This window comes from Rattus rattus, chromosome 10, assembly GCF_011064425.1.
Source record: "Rattus rattus isolate New Zealand chromosome 10, Rrattus_CSIRO_v1, whole genome shotgun sequence".
Lineage (NCBI taxonomy): Eukaryota > Metazoa > Chordata > Mammalia > Rodentia > Muridae > Rattus > Rattus rattus.
This window is the reverse complement of record NC_046163.1, coordinates 1,562,632-1,579,422: the sequence shown is the minus strand read 5'-3', so window position 1 is coordinate 1,579,422 and position 16,791 is coordinate 1,562,632. Positions and strand designations below refer to the sequence as shown.

The 16,791-nt window shown below is 45.9% G+C and overlaps 1 protein-coding gene across 1 annotated transcript in view; it reads left to right on the top strand.

The window, feature by feature from the left end:
• The first annotated feature begins 385 nt into the window (after positions 1-385).
• Positions 386-16,791, top strand: part of Chit1 (chitinase 1) — a 47,870-nt gene continuing 31,464 nt past the window's right edge. The window contains exon 1 of the mRNA XM_032915046.1: positions 386-489. The gene's annotated coding sequence lies outside the window, so the exon portion shown is untranslated. The remainder of the gene's footprint in view (positions 490-16,791) is intronic.

Below are 16,791 nucleotides of genomic sequence, written 5' to 3'. Positions count from 1 at the left end.
CACATGTCAGCTCACAATTGTCTGTAACTCCAGATCCAGAGGATCCGACATCTTCAGACAAGCAGGCAGGTAAAAAAAAATGCCCACAAAATAAAAATAAATTAATTTTTAAAAAAGTCTGGGTGGTGGTGGTGACACAGGCCTTTCTTTAAACCCAGCACTGAGGATGCAGAGGGAGGAAAATCTCTGTGAGTTCAAGGTCTTCCTGATAGAGTTCGAGGATAGCCAAGGCTACACAGAGAACCCTTGTCTCAGGAAAACAAAGTCAAACTTTGGTGATATGGATTGATCCAGGGAGTGGCATTATTAGGAGGTGTGAGTCACTGTAGGGACGGGCGTTAGGATCCTCCTCCTAGAAACTTGAGGATGCCAGGCTCTCCTGGCTGCAGTTGGAACAAGTTGTAGAGCTCTCAGCAACTTCTCCACCAAGTCGGCCTGGATGCTGCCATGCTCCCCACCATGATGATAATGGACTGAGCCTCTGAAACAGTAAGCCAGCGCCAATTAAAAATGTTTGCTTTTATAAGAGTTACTTTGGTCGTGGTGTCTCCTCACAGCAATGGAATACCAGAGACTGGGGTATTGCTGTGATAGGCCTGACCGTGCTTTTGTTTGGAGAGTGATATGAACTGTGCAGGCCTTGCTCAAGGAGTTTCAGAGGAGAGGAATTTGGGTACGTTGCTTGGAGATCGTTTTTATGAAGTTGTGGTGAAGAATGTGTCTGCTTTTTGCCCTTGTCTGAAGAGTCTTCCTGAAGCGCAGGCTAAGGGGAAGAGACTCCCATTCATTGTATTGACGAAAGAAGCCTCAGAAAAGTCCAGCATAGACTGTGTCCTCTGGTTTACGCTCATGAAGAGTGTTTTGATCAAGTATAGCTAGCTTAGAAAGGAAAAAAAAATGTGTGGTTCAAGTAATAAGAGGGCACGAGGAAGTGCGGTGTAGCTAAGTCCTGTGTTTGAGGAGGTGAACAGAGGAAGAGAGTGGTGACGTCCAGCAAGGTGAGCTTATTTTTATGTTTGCTGTTGATCTGTGATAGTTAGCACTGTGCAGACCGCTATAGACTTTGGGGACTTTTGAAGTTGGATGGGATGTATTTTGCATTATGGGATGGCTGGGTATGGTCCTCATAGACTGATGTGTTTGAACAAGTCTATGGGGGGGGGGCAGGGCGTGGAATGTGGTGGTTTCAAAATGCATGGCCCAAGGAGTGGCACTATTAGGAGGTGTGGCCTTGTTGGAGGAAGTGTGTCACTGTGGGGGTGAGCTTCGAGACCCTCCTCCAAGCTGCCTGAGGATGCCAGTCCTTTCCTGGCTGCAGCTGGAACAAGATGTAGAACTCTCAGCTCCTTCTCCATCACCATGCCAGCCTGGATGCTGCCATGCTCCCCACCATGATGATAATGGTATGCCGGCCCCAGTTAAATGTTTGCCTTTGTAAGGGTTGCCCTCGTCATGGTGTCTCTTCACAGCAATGGAAACCCTAACTAAGACACAAACAAACAAGCAAAATAGTAGACGTGTGTCCTAAAATGACAATTAAAATAAGTGTGTAACCGCTGTGGCCAGAGCTTCCATTTGTGTGCCTGATAGATCTCTGATTCACCCCAGACAACCTATCGCCAGGGTCTCGGGGGCTCATGGGTTTAGAATTGAGGGTCACATGCAAGGATCAAGACCTGTACTGTGCTGGATGAGCTAGGGAACCACACCATGGAGAAGAGGCCGTGTGTGCACAGCAGCCCTGGCAAGAGGCCATTCCCTGGAACTTCCTCCTGCCCACAGGCAGCACACCCAAGCCCTCCATCTGTGCCACCGTGGGGCTGTCAGGAACCAGGAAACAGCTTTGACCCCACTCCCCCCATAACCAATACCCAGGCATGCAGAGAAAGAGGCTCCATTTTAACCATTAACGTGCTTGTTTGTTTTTAAATTCTTGGGGCTGGAGATGGCTCAGCAGTTAAAGAGTGACATGTTTGCGGGTCATGTAAAGGAGCAGAGTGCAGCTCACAGCAGCCACAACAGGCAGCCCATAGATGCATGGAACTCTAGCTCCAGGTTGTCCGGTGCCCTTTTCTGGTCTCTACAGTCACGTGCACACATGTGCACACACACACACACACGCACACACACACACACGCACACACACTCACACACACTCACACACACACACACACACAAACACACACACACACACACACACACACACACACACACACACACACACACACACACACACACACACACACACACACATCACACTCACACACACACATACACACACACACACACACACACACACACACACACACACACACACACACACACACACACACACACACACACACACACACACACACACACACTCACACACACACACACACACACACACACACACACACGCACACACACACACACATACACACACACATGCACACACACACACACACACACACACTCACACACACATACACACTCACATACACACACACACTCATACACACTCATACACACACATGCACGCACGCACACACACGCACACACACATGCACACACACACACACTCACACACACACACACACACACACACTAAAATAAATCGTAAAGAAGCATGAAGCAAAGACTTGACAGAGAGCAGGGAGACGCCAGTAGAACTCCACGGTAATTGGCCACTGTGTCTGCCAATGCTGTGGGACCAAGAATCCTGCATCTGGTCTTACCTGTAAGGGAACATGGAGAGAGGGCAGGGAAAACTCAATACCCAGGCCAAGTTGGGCAACAAATGACTAGTCTCCAGCTAGCTACAAGAGCAGCTGGGGTAGCCGTGACCGACTCCTGATGTCAGAGGGATTGAAACGGGAGGGAGAGGCTCTGACTCCAGGGGGGCAGCATCCTGAGAAGCCTAAATCGGAAGCTTAAAATAGAGGTAGGCACCACTTCCTGGGGGAATATTAGCAACTGGAGCAGAGAGCTGAGAGAAGGGAACGAAGAGTTCAAGACCAGCCTTTGCATACTCACTCTCCTTGTTCATAAGACTCAGTTGCGATCTCCACCTGACAAGATTCTGGGCCATTGGAGGCCATAAAACACTGGCAGTCTGTGGAGTGCCTAAGCATGTGGAAGACCACGCCTCCCAAGCACTGTGGTTGATGCTGTTGAACCGTGTTGATGGGGGTAGCATTTGCACACCAGGCCCCCTTCTTGGCCACAGTGCTCTTTTTCTTCCCGCTGCAAGGCCCCACTGCTCACACTTCAGTTACCCCTGCTCCCCGAGGACCCTCCTCCCCACACACACGTGCTCTCTTGCCTGGGAGCCTGAACCTCACACGGGGTGAGCAATCTCTGCCTCAGGATAACCCATGACTACTGCAGGCTGCTTCAAGCTTCCTTGGGATGGGCCAACTCTGGCAGAGCTGAGCCGAACTTCCTGCTTGGCTCCTTCCAGAGTCCCATTCTGCTCCTTTGTACCTTTCTGCCTTCTTCCTTTCCTTCCTTTCATGTATGTGGCGTGCGTGTGTGTGAGCATGTGTGGCACATGCATTTGTGGAGGATCAAGAATGATGTTGTCCTCTCTCTTCTCTGCTCTCTCCCTCCCTCCCCTTTTTCCCTCCCCTCCTTCCCCTCCCCCTTGTCCTCTCCTCCCCCTCCCCTCCCCCCTCACGCTGTTTTTGTTTTTGTTTTTGTTTTATTTTGTTTTGTTTGAGCCAGGGTTTCACTGTGCAGGGCTGTCTGTCCTGGAACTCTCTCTGTAGACCAGGCTGGCCTCAAACTCCAAATCAGATCCACCTCACCTGCCTCTGCCTTCCAAGTGCTAGGATTAAAGGGGTGGGTCTTCTGTCACTCTGAAGCAGGTCTCTTCCCAAACACTCAGACCAGCAGCGTGTTCTGGGGATTCCCTGTCCCCTGAGCATTGAGATCACGGGTGGGTCACCACACACACACTTTGCCTTTACAAGGGTCTGGGAATCTGGAAACCAGCACTTCATGCGCTGAGCCTCCTCCCAGCCTTGTCCCATGTCTTTCTTCTAAGAGTTATTCCTCAGTGGGTCTCATATGCTCGTATCTGTCATGGTTTGGGGCTGTGAGGGATAAATGGTTCTCTTTCTCTCTGTGTCTCTGTCTGTCTTTTGTCTGTCTGTCTGTGTCTGTCTCTCTTTGTCTCTGTCTCTCTCTGTCTCTGTCTTTGTCTCTTTCTCTCTGTGTCTGTGTGTGTATGTACATGTGTGCGTGTGTGTGTGTGTGTGTGTGTGTGTGTGTGTGTGTGCGTGTGTGTGTGTGTGAAGTCAAGCGATGAGAATGTAACCCAGGGTTTGCACCTACTAAGCCTATGGTCTACCTTTGGGCTACACCTCCAGCCTGTGAGATATAATACGGATGAGATTCGCCCAGTGCCTGGCGTGTGAGGAGGACTCGGCGCCGGCACAGAGACTGGGAGCCTTCAGTCTGTGGCGTTAAGAAGTGGGAATCTGGCAAGTTTGTCAGAGGTGAACAGACTTAGTGCTTTAGTTCTTCTATGGCGGTTTCAGGCATGAGCCATCCCTCCTGCACCAGCAGAGGGCTCCACATACATGAAAATGTGTTTTCTCCTGGGCTCTGAATCAGGTTCAGGCAAAGCTCACTGAGTTAGGCAGGCTGGGTCGAGCCTGAGCAGACAGAGGACACTCTAAGGTGGCACAGACAGCAGCGGGCAGAGTGGAGAGGGGCACCAGGCTACACGGGGTAATGTGAAATACGTTATGATCTTAGAAGCTGAAATCGCAATCCACTGAAGGTGTAATGGGGGGATAAACTTTAAAATGCCACTTGTAAAAGATTGCAGAAACAAAGAATAAATGAGAGGTGGCAGTTCCTGACATAGCATTTGGGGGTCTGGACATACTCCCTACTAGGGACAGCTAGATGAACCAGACAAAGATTGCCACCTGCTTGGAAGCGTGTGATTACTAACAACGTCATATGAGACGATGGGCCAAGATCGTAAGAAAATGGATGTGGTGACGGGTGAGCCAGGTGCCTGGGCCACTTTGACCCTGGCCACAGATACCAAGGCAAAGGGAACTGAGAGGTAGGACGTTTGTTTGGATGGCCCCACAGGACCAGTGCATAAAAGACAGAACCTGAAATGGCAGAGAGGGTCACACCTGTCGCAGGTACAGCCAGCACAGGTGCTGTGCTCAAGGTCAGGTTTTCTTCTCCTTGTACCCAGTGGGCCCAGTTCAAGCCATCAGAACCTCAGTTACTGAACTCGGATTTGCAGTTATCCAGATCTCGGGCACTTAGGTTTGCTAGGCCTCAAATACGCAAACAACTGTTTTCTCCGGGAGCCAATGACATCATCCTAGGCACCCATTATTCCAACAAGCAGACCTGCAAGCACAAGCCTTGAACACAAGGAAATAACAACTGGGGGTGTCTGCTCCCACTCAGGAGGCAGAGAATCCTGTGCTTCCACTATAATGTCTCCTGCTGCCAGGAACACCTATTAAAAAAAAAAAACGTAGTTTTGAAAATCCCTTCAGGCAGACCAAAACAAACAAATGCAAAGTAATGTTTCCGGGAGTGACAAGCCTTGCAGCGGCTTCTCCTGAGGGAAAGGGGGGCTCCACTAATAAGAGAAGCTTGCGTGGGCTGGTGTGCTGGAGCAGAATCTCAGGGAGCCTGGCACACGGGGAGTCTTGATGGGTTCACTGAAGCTCTCCCTGGGGTGCCCTGCAGGGTGATGGCTGAGGGGCAAAGGTTAAGGGTCAGGAGAGGCAAGAGAACTCTGCAGGGCTACTGTTGGGGAACAAGAATGAGAACTCAGTCAACTGCTCACAGCAGGGGAAGAGGGTCTGGGTGGAGAGAGCCCCAGAAGGTTGGGGTCTAAACACTGCAGAGCAAGGAACTCTCCCCAAAGATCCAGGATCTTGCAGCTGGTTTTTGAAGTCAAGTGACCTGCACTCTCAGCTCAAAAAGGTACCAGTTGGAACACAGAGCACACAGGAGTGCTAGACTCTACCAGTAACCGCTGAAGGAGAGGTCTTCATCCGATCCTCAGATGGATTTGAACTGAGTCATGAGCACTAAGTCCAGACTCAGCTCAGTTAAGCCTGGAAAGGACTCAGTCCAGCACCCAGCACCCTGACAGAGACAGACTCAGTCCAGCACCCCAGCATCCTGATAGAGACAGACTTACTCCAGCACTCAGCACCCTGAGAGAGACAGACTCAGTCCAGCACCCAGCATCCTGACAGAGATAGACTCAGTCCAACACCCCAGCACCCTGAAAGAGACAGACTTAGTCCAGCACTCAGCACCCTGATGGAGACAGACTCAGTCCAGCACCCAGCACCCTGACAGAGATAGACTCAGTCCAACACCCCAGCACCCTGATAGAGATAGACTTAGTCCAGCACTCAGCACCCTGATGGAGACAGACTCAGTCCAGCATTCAGCACCCTGACAGAGACAGACTTAGTCCAACACCCCAGCACCCAGATGGAGACCAAAGGGATATGCCCTTCTAGAGGAATGTATTTCCTGTCCTACGTTTCAACTGTTTCAGCAAAACTGAAAATGGCCTTGAAAGCAATATACCGAAACAGGAAAAGTCAGAATAGATTCATTTTTATTTTGCAGTGTGGTCTCAGGTATCCCAGGCTAACTGCAACCCACTTTGTGCTAAGAACTAAGGCTGAATCTGATCTTGAACTCTTGATCTGCCTGGGAGGGACTAGAGATGTCAATCACCAGGCCTGTTTTATATGGTTTCAGGGATCAAATCTAGGGCTTCATGCGTGCCAGACATTACCAACCGAGCCACGTTTCCACCCCTGACTATCTTAACATTTTAAAAATAAACATTTAAAAACCTTACAGGGATGGGGGACGAAAAGCATCAACTCACCATAGAGAACATGAAAGCCTTCAGCAGTGAACTGGATCAAAGATTTGAAAAATAGATTTAAAAGGTCAACATTACATAAACTCTTTAAGAAACACTTCCAGGGTTGGGGATTTAGCTCAGTGGTAGAGCACTTGCCTAGCAAGCGCAAGGCCCTGAGTTCGGTCCCCAGCTCCAAAAAAAAAAAAGGAAGAAACACTTCCAACCTCACACCATTTCCTTCTTTTTTGGAGACAGGGTCTCACTATGAAGCCCAGGCTAGCCCGGAACTTTCCATGTAGCCAAGGCTGGCCTGGAACTCATAGAAATCTGTCAGACTCTGCCTTCAGAGTAGTGAAGTGAAAGGAATGTGGCACCATGCCAGGCCCGGCACATCCCACCTCAACTCACAAGCCCAGTCCAGCCCCAACATCCCAGTCAGAGATGCTGTGGTGTTTCTGCATGTATCCACAGCCTTTCTACAATGCTAGCACTCAGATTGCTAGCATTGCTGTGGGTTTGAAACCAGCCTGAACTACATAGTGATTTCAAGTCTAGCCTGGGCTATCGACTTTGTCTAAATAGTGAAGTACAAATACCATCAAAAGAAAGGAAGACGTCAACACCCCTTGTAACTACAGACCCAGTATTTTCAACCAAGTAGTATCAAAGTAAATTCAATAAAAGGAAAAGTAACTCATGCCCAGGGAGGTTAGCTAAAAATTTTTAAAAATGTAAGTCATCATGTAACAGAAATATAAAAATGGAAAAATTATGTAGAGGCAGAATTTAACATTCATTTATAACTATAAATGTGACATTTAACATTTTATTTATACCTTTTAGCTTGCCAACAATAGAAGGAAATGTTTCAGCATGAAACATTTTTAAATTTATTTTATTTATATGTATACACTGTAGCTGTCTTCAGACACACCAGAAGAGGACATCGGATCCCATTGCGATGCTTGTGAGGCACCATGCGATCACTGGGAATTGAACTCAGGACCTCTGGAAGAGCAGTCAGTGCTCTTAACCACTGAGCTATCTCTCCAGACCAGCTGAAACATGTTTAAGGCACACACACATAGGCACATAGACATACACAGATACACTAACACAGAAACACACACACTAATACAAACACATACATAAATATACATACAACAACATGCTAATACACACACATAGATACACATGCATGCACACACACATACACATAGACACACACGTATGCACACACACAAACACCCCACTTGGGTGAGGGTGCTCACCGTGCCTATCATTAAATATTGCATGTGATTTGTGGTCAATATAATAGGAAATAAAATAAATCAAAGTTACAGAGATTGAGAAATAAAAAGTCAGCTCTTTATTTGAAGATGTCATGGTTGTATATGTAGAAAATTCGAGGGTCTTCTGGAAGAGCTACTTCAATCGATAAGCGAATTTAAAAAGACGCAGCCTTGATCTGTAGAGATGGCGGTACTTCTATTTGATTCATTTGTCCATGTTTCGCTCAGGGCCTTGCAGTGGATTGATGAGTATGTACTGCCAATCCCTGCCACGGTTTTTCATGCTGACAAGAAACACGAGAAAAGTGAAACCTTAATTGCCACTTATATAAGAAAACCATGTAATAATGGTAAAGAAGACCAAATGTGTGCAGTCTCTTTGTGCTGAGAGATTATAGACCTTTGTTAAAAGGGCTTGAGGAAACGAGGGTTGAATGCAAGATCTATTCACCAGAGAACTCTATACACCAACTTTCCCCCAGAATGATGTGGATAACTATAGCCAGAGATACTTGTTGAAGGCAGAAGAGAGGAGTTAGAAGATTCACACTACCTCACTTCAAATTTTCTGTAAATTTACATTAATCGAGACAACATGCGGCGAAGCCTGGTGATGTGAGTCTGTGACCCAGGCACTGAGGAGCTGAAGAAGGCAGGTCTAACCCCAGGTTGCCTGGGCAGCTCAGCGAGGCTCTACCAAAAAGACAATTCGAGGGTTCCGAGACGGATCCACATTCACGTGGTCCTAGACAGGACAGGAAACACAAACTGTCTCAGTTACTCCTCTATCACTGCAAAAAGACACCACAACCAAGACAACTTACAGAAGAAAGGGTCTATTTAGGGCTTCCCATTATCGGAGGGCTGGAGTGCATAACCACCATGGTGGGGAGTGTGGCATCAAGCAAGCATGGCACTGGACCAATAGCCAAGTGTCAGCTTATTGAGACATACACTCCAGGCAGAGAGAGACACTGGCTCTTTTGAAACTTCAAAGCCCATCCCCAGAGACACACCTCCCAATCCTTCCCAAACAGTTCCACCAACTGGAGGCCAAGTACTCAAACAGATGAGCCTGTAGGGCCATTCTCATTCTCGCCATTCCATAAACCATAAAGGATCTCTTCTAATTTACTTTAGTTGACTAATGGGATTTATTAAAAGGCTCTTAATAAATGTTTATTAAAACTAAACATGTCTTCGCTGATGCCACAGGCTGTTCCTCATCAGAAGACTCACCCGAGAGAGGGAAATGGTGTCTGCAAAATAATGGAAGAGCAAGCCCTGGATCTTCCCTCCTTATGGAGGCATAAATGTAATAATTCAGAGATCAACTGGCCCTAGAAAAATCTAGAAACCAATTGAGAGCTTTTTGTCTCCCCTGGTCATTGTGAAGCCCGCCATATTGAAATCTGGTAGAAATTTCTGTAGTTTTCTCCACTTGAATCATACTCATCCTTCACCATGTGCAGAGCAGTTGGGAGGAAATTTCAAACTCCCACTTCCTCCAGGCTGAGGGGAAAGAGAACAAATAACCAACATTCTGATGCAGAGGAGTACTGCCAAAGGACTTCGGTGGCATCTGGACCTGCTGCCTGACAGATCCCAAGCCTCAGTGTGGGTCACCCGTGGTGCACACTAGGTGGCGCTCCAGCACCAGTTTACCCCAGCACCAGCGCTGCCGCAGTCTTACTGAGCTAGGTAATTCCTAAGCAGAAACGTGTCAACATTCTCAATTAGATTAAATTCCCAAGCCCAGAGAGATCATATTCCCACAAAGGGCTTGAGAAAGCTCAACATTTTGGTAGAAAATGCTTATAGATTAGATAGATAAAGGCCCAAAATTCATGATGTAAAAGAAGCTTCTACAAGCCAACGATAACGACAAATAACCCCGTTTAAAGTGAACAAAAGAAATCTGAGCGCGGTGCCCCCAGCTGTACCTCTAGCACTTGGAAGACAGGAGGATTACGACCCCGGGGTCATGTTCTGCCATGCTGAGGTCAAAGTCATGCTGAGGCCATTGTGAACAGAGCTGCAGTCATCATAGAAATAGATGCCTCTATGAGTTCTGGCCTTATTTGGAACGCACAGTAACTATTTTAATTTCGGGGACTCCAGTCCTTTCCCGACTGACCGCTGCAGCCTACAGTCACACCAGTAAGATGCAGGGCGCCTCACACCAGGTCCTTGTTATTTTTTGTCTTCGTGTCAACAGCTACTGTTGCTCAAATGAGGTGATCACAAATTGTAGTCCTGATTGATTTCCCTGTCCTCTCCACACCCCCTTCCCCCTCACCAGAGGATAGGAGTAGATGTTTCTGGATGAGGAAGAGATCAGCAGTATCATCGATTAACAGAGAGATGCAAATCAAAGCCGCCATGCAAGGCCAGCTACCGTTAGAATGTGGTGCTGGATGGGGTGAAGTTTTCAAGAAAATATTTTTAAGGGAACAGAAAACAATGAGGACATGGGAAAGTCGGAACCTTACGCAGTGTCTATGGAGAGGCAAAATGGTTCAATTATACAGTAGACGCACAGATTTCTCGACAAGATCGTCCTGTGATCCGGCGATCACACTTCTGGTGACAGCTCGCAGGGTTGAAGGCGGATGTCAAAGAACAATTGCCTGATCATCTTATCACATCCGCTTCACTAGGCAAGACAGGGAAGCAGCAGCTGAACGGGTAGACTTGACATCTACACAGAATGGAGGTTTTAAGATCCTCAAAGAGGAAAGCGATCTTGTCACACGCCACGACAGGAACCAGGAGGACACTGGGACATCAACCAGACACTGACAAACACTCCAATTCCAACTATGTGGAATACTGTCTTAGCTGCTTTTCCTGTTGCTAGGTTAAAATACCCTGACAAAAGCATCTGAAGGGAGGAAGGGTTTGACTTATGGTTTGGAAGTACAATGCATTGTATGTCGTGGTGACAGGGATTTCAGGCAGCTGGTCACATCCTGGCTGTCGTCAGAAAGCAGAGAAATGAATGTTAGGGCTCTGCTCACACTCTCTCCTTTGTATGTAGTCAGGACCCAGGCTCAGGGCGTGGTGTCATTCAATCTTAGGCTCTTCCCGCTTTAATTAGCCTGATCTAGATAACCCCTCACCGGTGTGCGGGGACAATATTGACCGTCTTAAGTATCTAAGTTACTCACATGAGGTCATCGATCTGAGAGAGAGCAAGGGCTGGAAGGAGGACAGGGAAGGGGGGAAATGATATAATTATATTTTAACCTCAAAAAATAAAAGATGCTAAAATAAATAAATAAATCATTTATAAAAGCATCTAATGAAAAAACTGAGAGGAACTCTGACAGGGAATTGTGTTTAGTGGGATAGATTCCCGGTATTTCAAGAGAGAGTTCCACACAACAAAATGTTACTCATCCAGAAAAGAGTTAAAATGTCATTTGTAGCAGTGCGAATAGAGCTGGAGGCTACGGCATTATGTCAAATAATCCAGATGCACAAAGACAAATGCATACGTTCTCCCTTCTCACTTGCTTGTAGGAGCCAAAGGCTAATTTCATAGGAAGACATTGGTGTGGCTGAGAAGCTCCATTGACAAAGTGCCTGTCGCACAAGCAAGAGGACCTGAGTTCAAATCCCCAGGTATATCAGCCAGAGCTCAAACCCCAGTGATGTCAGGGCAGAGACAGGAGGATCTCTGGGGCTTGCTGGCCAGCCATGGCCAGTTGGTAAGCTCCAGGGTTCAGTGGAGAGAGAGATACAGAGACAGAGAGACTGAGAGAGACAGACAGAGACACACAGAGAGAGACAGACAGAAAGAGGGGGAGAGCAAATGTCAACCTCTGGCCTCCACACAGATACACATATGCATTTCTGTGCATAAGTATATATACACAAACATGCCCATAAACATGTACTACTCTAAACACAAAATTTTAAATATAGAAGAAAAATGGTCACCAGAGGCTAAGAAATAGAAAAGTTAAGGGACCTCAAAACACTTTTAGAGGAAGAACTAGCCCTGGTTTTCTATAGCGCAGTAGGTACACACACAGCAATCTATGTTAAGTTGCAGAACTCGAAGGCTAAAATGAGATGGAAGTGTTTATCACCCAACTTGATCATTAAACACCGTGTGTATGTATAAAATTATCACACCATATCCCCGAGAGCTACACAGGTCTGTCTCAACAAAGAAGAAGACAGCTGACCATGGTGTCACACAATGTAATTCCAGTATCCAGGAGACTGACTCAGCAGAATTGTCACAAGTTATAGGACAAAGAGTGCTCCAAGGCCAACCTGGGCTAAAGTAAAGCCTGTTGGGGGGAGAGGAATAAAATGTATCACACAAAAAGGGTCTAGAGCCCGTTATAAAGCAAGAGAATACACGGACAGTATAAAACTGCACACTTCAAAGTGCTAAAGAAGGAAACCCTTGTCAGTTTTTGAAAAGATGTATGGATTTTGTTTTGTGTGTTTGGGTGTTTTGTCTGTGCACCGTCAAAGTGCCTGGTGCCTAAGGAAGTCAGAAGAAGGCATTGGGTCCTCGGAGATTACAGTTAAAGATGGCTGTGAGTCCCCATGAGGTTGCTGGGAATCAAACTCAGGTTCTCTGAGAGAGCAGCCGGTGCTCTTCACCACTGAGCCATCGCTCCATCCCCAGGTCTTATTTCTTCATCACATTAGGAAAGGATCGTCTAAGAAAAGCAACAAGCAAATCCACAGGCTGCCAGAGAGCATTCACAGCACACATATTGGAAAAGGAACTTCTGCATAGATCACAAAAACATTCTCAAGCTCAATAGTACAAGCTAACGACTTGGTGCAAATGTGGAAGACAGACTTGAGTAGACTCTTCACAGACGGAGGCAAATGAATGGATACCAGAGCCATAAAAGTCCTCAGCACCAATCGTCAGCAAAGGGATTAAAAAAATCACAGTTCTGCCTTTCTACAGCTCGCATGCCAGCAAGTCAACAGACTCCAGACCAACGGCCGTGGGGTCATGTGACACAACAAAGCCTCACCCACTCATGTGGGAACTACGGTAGATAACTACCTTAGACAGTCGATTTTTAGGCTGGGTGGTGTTGCACACTTTTAATCCTAGCACCTGGGAGGCAGAGGCAGGTGGATCTCTGAATTTGAGGCCAGCCTGGTCTACGGAGTGAGTTTCAGAGCAGCCAGGGCTACACAGAGAAACCCTGTCGCTTTCATCTCCGTCCTGCAGAAAGGAGCGACACCACGACGTTCTTCTCAAAGCAGTTTATTCAGGAACCTTTCTTTCTGCATGCAAGCAGCAATCTCTCTTTTCTTCCCTTCTCTCTCCCTCCTCCCTCTGCCCCCGAGCACACTCCCTTATATCCTCCCTCAACTCCACCTCCTCAGTCCAGACTGCGTAATCTCAGTTCATAGGTCCAAGGCACATGGCCTGATTTTGCGTCATGGTGCGCCTGCGCAGCTCTCACAATGGATGTGGCTGGTTTCAGGTGTGTGAGGAAGTCAGGTGCTAGTCATGAGACTTAACTGTAGTCCTGGGCGCCATCTTGGGACTGCCGCCACACCCGCTCCCCACATCCTTTGTGACTGTATAGCTCAGAATGGCTCCCTACAAAACCCTGCCTCAAGAACAAAGCAAAACGAAAAAGGAAGGAAGAAAAAGAAAAAGAAAGAAGATTTTAACAATAAAATTAAACTTGCAGCTAACCGATGATTCTAATTTCACACTCATCTGCTCATTCATGGAAGACGAAACCGAGTCTTTAAGGAGACTCACCCAGGAATAGTCATAGAAACTTACATTCACAGCAGCCAAACAGCTAAAATAACCCATGTCCACAAACAGGAAAGGGAGAAACAAAGTGGAGTATTATATTCATTAAACCGAATGAAAGGAAAGAACCTGCTGATACACACAGCAGATGAGTCACAGGAGCTCTTTGCTCATGTCAGACATGGACGGCTGCAAAGGAGTTATGGATTCTAGCAGCCCATATAATAGAAACACGTTCCAGGTATTTTGTTTATAAGACATAAGCCTAGATTGGGCAAGTTTGGGAGCTATTCTGATTTATATCTAAGAAACATGCACCTTGTTGCTTGCTGTCTCTCCTGGCCATGTGCTCATGGTCCGTCTCCTCTCATGGTGGCCTCTTCCTCCCTTGGTCTCTTTTCTTCTTCTCTCTCTCTATCTGTGACCCCCAGCCGGGTAACTGAAAGCCTGCCTCCCTCTACCTATTACCCAATCACAGGATTTAGCCTTTTATTTTCCAATTAACTTGGGGAGCAAGGTTTGCATAATGAAAGCTGGTATACTTGAGATTTCCTCATGAGGGCAACCAGAATTTGGGGGTACATAACAGCACCAGCCAACTCCTTGCATTTCCCCCTTTCGTCTAAGTATGAAGGTTCTCTTACAATAATAGATAACATACGGCAGGAACAATTATGAAATGATTATAAAATCTGTGGTGTAATCATTACATTTACAATGTCCAGACCATTTGTAGTAGGCAACTTAGGAGAAAGTATTTTATTATGTATTCTATCTTTGCGAGTTCAGAGTTTTGTATTTAATCACTTTATCATTATCATCTTAAGCGTTCACCCTCTCTAACTTTCATAACTTGTAACTACCAACCTTAAAAACCCCAATTTACAATTTCCCCCAACCTTCATCAAGTACCTTCTATACCCTCCAACTTTCATCTACCAACCTTAGAAACCTTCTTGCAACGTAAACTTTCATGTCCTCCAACCTTTGTAACTTGCACCTACCATCCTTAAAACATCTCCTTAGACCCTAAAACATTTTCTTAGATCCTTTGTAACTTAAGTTTATTTGTGAGACTACACTATCTAGTCTTTAATACCATCAGAGACCTGAGAAGGAATATTGCTGAGTAAGCAGGGAGTGCAGCACAAGCAGCTTTCAAAGCTGTAGAAATGACAAGGACAGTTGACTGCCTGGATGGTCCCCAGTGTTTTTTATAATGCTGGAGCATCATCTTCGGTCTTCAGTCTTCTGGCCCAGCATGTCTGGCAGACACATTTGTGAAGCAGGAAATATGAAGGACTTGCTTACTCTGTCTTGGCAGAGCTTGGCAGTTGACTTGGCCTGTGTTTAAGTTTGCCCATTTTGGAGAGCACTCTCTCTGCAGGAGAATAGGACACTTTCTTCACCCAATAGCTAGCTTGCCATAATTAAAACCATCTCCAATTGGAGGTCCTTCCAATACTCATCATGTTCTTTGAAGTGAGTTGGAGGTACTGCCTGGAACAAATCTGTCTCATAATTGAAAAGGATCTTTAATAACGAAACAACTTTAAATGTCATACTCTATGGATCTCTGAGGTTTTTGAAGACCAGTTATGTATTGATAGCATATTTTAAGAAGAAAATATTGCTTGTTTCTAGCTATTTATTATCTTTCAAACTAGGGTGTATTTTTGTAATAATCTAGACTAGTTAGTATCTTACATGGCCATAAGTTTGACTATTGGCTTGTATTTCTTAACCATTCCTAACAGTTTGCAATGGAAGCTATTAAAAGCAATGGGACTGGGGTTGGGGATTTAGCTCAGTGGTAGAGTGCTTGCCTAGCAACCGCAAAGCCCTGGGTTCGGTCCCCACCTCCGGAAAAAAAAAAAAAAAAAGCAATGGGACTAAACCTTGTCTTTTGTAAATAAGTTGCATAGGCAAAATACTTTTACAAGAGTTGAAATATACATACTTATGTTGTAACAAATTCAATCTTAAATTTTGTATCAATACATAAGGATTTGTACCAATGAAAACCTTAAGCCTGTATCAAATACAATAACACATTTCAATGTAAACAAACGCAACCTTATTTGAGAATAGCAATGGCTGTAAGTCGAAGAGTAGATTCCATACTCTACCCCTTTCTTCTATTATTCTTCTATATTTCGACACTCCCCTTCCTTCTCAATCCCCTTCCCTTTATCTAAGAAAGAAAGGATAGAGAAAGGGAAAGGAAAGAGAGAAACCCCTAGGTCTAAGTTCCCCATTTCCTTTCCTCCCTGTCCAAGGCCATAACTATGTGCGACCATCCCCTTAAATGACAACACATCCATAATCCGTAAGATGACCAAAACCATACACCTCAACTTAAGGAATGGGACAATAGTCTTAAAATTGCTTCCTGATTTGGGACGTGGGATTTCTTTTTGCAGGCCCAAGAAAACAGAGAAAACAGTCCTAAGAAATAGCTTTGACATTTGCTGTCCAGTCTCTGGGTGCTATGAAAGTTTAGATTGAAGTGAGGTCCTGGCTGGATCAGTTTGTAAGGCTGGACGAAGCAAGATTCCAGAACAAGTGTGTCAGCATCTCAGCATCCTTCAGAATGAATCTTGTTAGGTCCTGCTCCTCCTATTGGCATTTGGTCCTTCTGTTTTGAAAACACATCAACTTTTAAAGGTAACATTTCTTAATAACAATGTATGAAATGTGCAGTGCACATAGATCGAATAAAATGAAATTTTTGTTCATTGTTCGAGCAGGTGAAAGACATCTGCCTTTCTTGAGCTAGTCTGGGTTCTAACCCAAACTGTAATATAAATTTTTATCTATGCCATATGAAGGGATGGCATGACAAGTCTTGAGGACTCTATAGTCAATAAGATCCA